The following is a 5,213-nucleotide window of genomic DNA, read 5'->3' on the forward strand; positions in this document are numbered from 1 at the left end:
AGAGAGAGAGAGAGAGAGAGAGAGAGAGAGAGAGAGAGAGAGAGAGAGAGAGAGAGAGAGAGCAAAGACTTTTGAGATGTGAATACAAAGAAGCTTTGGAAATAAGAATGATGGACAATGAGAGGGAGAGGGTGCCAATTTGTAGTGTCGCAAAAGTGAATAAAAAAATAAATAAAGAAAATAAAGAAAATACAGAGAGAGAGAGAGAGAAGTGACTGTGCAATGTGCAGAGACTAGAGAGGTGGGTAAGGGAACTTTTCCACACCACTACTTGAATAATGCAAATATTTATTTAATTATGCGACAAAATGCAGATAAGAATACTCTTGTGTAATGTNTCTTTCTCAGAGCTCGTCGTCTTTGAGGAGGATGAGCCAGATGATAGGGACTGGAGAAAGCTCCAGCCACTTGAGTCAGGGCCCGAGGAAGCAGCTGGTTTGTCATCGTTAAGGTTTCGGGTGTCCTCTGCATTAGGGGAGTCAAGTGAAGGAGACTTGAGAGCTAAACCAAAGGGTTGAAAGAAGTGAGGATTTGGTGAAGATAGCCTAAGCCTTAAAGCCCTAGGCTCGTTAAGTTGAGACTGAAACCCTTGTTGATAGACAACAGTTCCCATGGTTCAAATTAAGAGGATAGAAGCTTGTAAAGAGAGAGAGAGAGAGCAAAGACTTGTGAGATGTGAAAACAAAGAAGCTTTGGAAATAAGAATGATGGACAATGAGAGGGAGAGGGTGCCAATTTGTAGTGTCGCAAAAGTGAATAAAATAAAATAAATAAAGAAAATAAAGAGAAAGAGAAGTGACTGTGCAATGTGCAGAGACTAGAGAGGTGGGTAAGGGAACTTTTCCACACCACTACTTGAATAATGCAAATATTTATTTAATTATGCGACAAAATGCAGATAAGAATACTCTTGTGTAATGTGTATGTATGTGTGTGTGTAACGGAGAGAGAGAGAGAGAGAGAGAGAGTCACTGTATTGTGCACATGATCAAAATTGAAAGAACTCTTCATATAATCTTTTTACTGTTACAAAAGAAAAAAATCTGATTTGTTGGTTTAGAGGAACAGATTTGGAAAGCATAGTCTATACAGGAAATTTGGTTAATCATCGTTTTTGACTCATTTGGCAAAAAAATAAATAAAGACTGAATTATTCAGCAGCCAAGGAACTTTCGACCCTCATGTGATCTGGGACTGAAAGAGACTACCCGGAAAAAAGAAGAAAAAATTAGAGAGAAAAAGAAAGTTCCAAATGAAAAAAAAAAAAAAGATGAGTGAAATAAAATTTTCAAATGAGGTTTTTAGTTTTTACTAAGAAGAGTAACATTTTCTATTTTTCTTAAGGCAATAATAACAATATATACATCTGAATGAAAAAAAAAAAAGCAAAATCAAATCGTATAGGAAAAAAGAAAAGATACGGCCACTTACAGAGAGACACGTAATGGAAGTAACATGACAAAAAGTTACAGACATGTTTTTTTTTTCTTTTATATTTTACCATCCAAAAAAAAAAAACAATCCAACAAAAGTTATGAAAGTTCTCAAATTTGGTTTCCCCAATAGTGCTATGATTATGAAAACGATTGTTTGTTTTTCTCTCTAATAGTAGTACTGTACTCTCTTTTTATATTTAAAGCAAAGGAGTCGTGTGTCAAAAACCTATGTCGGGTAATTCTTAGACCCAACTTAAACAACATGATAACAACTGCCCACTAATTTTGAAATCTAAATCCCATCAACCAAAAAAATGATTATTGGCACTAATTAAGGAATAAACATAACATGGTTTTCCATGCAAATTTTTTAGAAAAGAATGGTCATAAATTGAAGAAAGTGACATGTATGCATCAAGAAACCACGACATAAAACAAATTACAAGAAAAATAAGCAAAGAAAGTGTGCCCAAAATACACTCAACCTCAATCAACACTGTATTTGAATGCAAGAAAGCAAAACCAAAAATTTCCGCCCACTTATTATGACCTAAAAATGAAAGAAAAAAAAATAGAGTTTAATGGAAAAAAAAAACATCAAATCAAAGTGAACAATGCTTTGGTTAAATGAAATATAATAGGAAAGGTTAAGTGACAAAATAAGAAGAAACCACCTATGTTTCAACATCAAAAACTTTTCTCTACCTCTAAGACAATATTGGGTGGTTAAGTTAACATCAAACTTCGCTTGTCCTTTGAATATTTTGGCTAGCCAACAGTAAGCTGCTTTTTTCAGAAATTGAAATTTTGAGATTAAACTTTCAAGATTTGCCATCTTAAGCCATGTGTTACCCTAAAGAAACCGTACGGAACAGCTTATGAAGACAGAGTTTAAGATTCATTTAAGTCGTCAGCAAGAACAAGTGATTCCCCACTAAACACTTTTCTTTGATCTGTCTCTCTGTTAAATCAGATGCTTACGTACTTAACCCCATTCTAAAACAACAAAAGACACTTTTTTATTTCGTAGTAAACAAATGCCCTAGGGTCACTGACTTTTGCTTAACTCTAAGGCATGTGGATTTATTATTATATAAACTAATTAATGTAACCTAGTACTCTTCTCTCTAAACAAAAGGAAAGCTAGAATACGTGAGCTGTTCCTATTCCAAAGAGGGTGGGGAGAGATTTGTGAGATCTTCCTGGGTTTCCTGTAACAGAAAAAGCCATTCCAGTTTTGTACTTGTGCTATAATAAAGAATGTGTAGCTACTACCATTGATGAACTGTTAGCATAATGCTAGCTTGTGTGCTGTATAACTCTATGATCAACTTTAATCACCACATTCCGTGTCTTTTCGAGGTTTATTGAAGACATGAACCAAGCAAGTGGATCTTAGTTTATGTTTTCAAGAGATTCTGTGGTCACTAAGTCTTAAAGGATTTGGTACGAAGATACCTTCGGTAATATATTATACAACAACAAAAGAGAGCTGTTCTCTCTGTTGTCAGATTGTTTCCAATATTAGTACTCAGCTTCTATAACAAGGAGCATCTTACTATATATATATTCCCAGTGGTTGATCACGTATTACTAGTCCACTAGAAGATGCAAATCAAGATTTGTTTTTTCATTTGATTAATTTAGCAAGAACAAGTGCATAGAAAACAGAAATGAGGTCAATATGTTTTTATTAAGAACCTGTGGTTTATGGAAATAGATCTCGCCAAGACAGTTATAAGTCAGTAATCCATAATTTCACAATCAGTGTTTTGCTATTAATTATGCTATTATCCGTAAAAAGTATAAAAAAACTACAGTCGTTTTTTCTTGTTCCTCTCCCTCTGCTGAAGGAATCAAGAATGATATAATTAAGCAACTAGTTGACATGCTTAGAATGAATAAAGAATGAAACAATAATTAGGATTCTCTAACGTAAGCAAGAGTAAGAAAAGTTATGACATAGTTTAACTAATAAAAGTGGAAAGAAAAGGAGCTGACCTGCAGACGTAATCTCCAGACAAATATCCATAAATTGAATCTTGATCAGAATATGTGGTCCTAAAATCTGAACCACCCCCATAGAAGAGAAGAAAGTAACACAGCAACCTTTGGCCTCTCGAAGGGAGAATGCTTTTGAGTGTGTCCTTATACAAAAGCTGCTTTTCTATACTTAATTAAGATTACAATAAAATTAAGTGATTAATGACAGAGGCAAAAGCATCAAATTTAGTTCAGAATATATTTTGACTTCGTATCACACGCTTGGTTCATGCCCATGACGCAACAAAGTTAAAAGAAGAAAGAAAAAAAACAGAGTGAAACTTCGAATCATAATTCATCAATGTTTGTTATTGGTTTTAAAGTTTTCAACTAATGGAGGATCTAAAAGCAAAGGAAATACGTCATACCACTTGAGATTAAGTGGAGACATAAACTTAAGCCTTACGTTTTCCATCTATGTTATGTGATCATAACGTTAAACACGAGTATTGCATCTCTTGGCTCACTATAAATTGCATAACAACAAAAAAAAAGCCCTCCACCATCTTTTGACCAAATTAGTGGAACCTTTTAGGTGACAATTCTCCAACTTTAAAATTCTGACCCAGAACANGATAACAACTGCCCACTAATTTTGAAATCTAAATCCCATCAACCAAAAAAATGATTATTGGCACTAATTAAGGAATAAACATAACATGGTTTTCCATGCAAATTTTTTAGAAAAGAATGGTCATAAATTGAAGAAAGTGACATGTATGCATCAAGAAACCACGACATAAAACAAATTACAAGAAAAATAAGCAAAGAAAGTGTGCCCAAAATACACTCAACCTCAATCAACACTGTATTTGAATGCAAGAAAGCAAAACCAAAAATTTCCGCCCACTTATTATGACCTAAAAATGAAAGAAAAAAAAATAGAGTTTAATGGAAAAAAAAAACATCAAATCAAAGTGAACAATGCTTTGGTTAAATGAAATATAATAGGAAAGGTTAAGTGACAAAATAAGAAGAAACCACCTATGTTTCAACATCAAAAACTTTTCTCTACCTCTAAGACAATATTGGGTGGTTAAGTTAACATCAAACTTCGCTTGTCCTTTGAATATTTTGGCTAGCCAACAGTAAGCTGCTTTTTTCAGAAATTGAAATTTTGAGATTAAACTTTCAAGATTTGCCATCTTAAGCCATGTGTTACCCTAAAGAAACCGTACGGAACAGCTTATGAAGACAGAGTTTAAGATTCATTTAAGTCGTCAGCAAGAACAAGTGATTCCCCACTAAACACTTTTCTTTGATCTGTCTCTCTGTTAAATCAGATGCTTACGTACTTAACCCCATTCTAAAACAACAAAAGACACTTTTTTATTTCGTAGTAAACAAATGCCCTAGGGTCACTGACTTTTGCTTAACTCTAAGGCATGTGGATTTATTATTATATAAACTAATTAATGTAACCTAGTACTCTTCTCTCTAAACAAAAGGAAAGCTAGAATACGTGAGCTGTTCCTATTCCAAAGAGGGTGGGGAGAGATTTGTGAGATCTTCCTGGGTTTCCTGTAACAGAAAAAGCCATTCCAGTTTTGTACTTGTGCTATAATAAAGAATGTGTAGCTACTACCATTGATGAACTGTTAGCATAATGCTAGCTTGTGTGCTGTATAACTCTATGATCAACTTTAATCACCACATTCCGTGTCTTTTCGAGGTTTATTGAAGACATGAACCAAGCAAGTGGATCTTAGTTTATGTTTTCAAGAGATTCTGTGG

The 5,213-nt window shown here is 34.1% G+C and overlaps 1 protein-coding gene across 1 annotated transcript in view; it reads right to left on the minus strand.

The window, feature by feature from the left end:
* The window catches only part of LOC104706249 (protein FANTASTIC FOUR 3-like), a 1,861-nt gene extending 1,141 nt beyond the window's left edge, over positions 1-720 (minus strand). The window contains exon 1 of the mRNA XM_010422423.2: positions 615-720. The gene's annotated coding sequence lies outside the window, so the exon portion shown is untranslated. The remainder of the gene's footprint in view (positions 1-614) is intronic.

The sequence above is a fragment of the Camelina sativa genome, chromosome 8 (assembly GCF_000633955.1).
Source record: "Camelina sativa cultivar DH55 chromosome 8, Cs, whole genome shotgun sequence".
Taxonomy (NCBI): domain Eukaryota; kingdom Viridiplantae; phylum Streptophyta; class Magnoliopsida; order Brassicales; family Brassicaceae; genus Camelina; species Camelina sativa.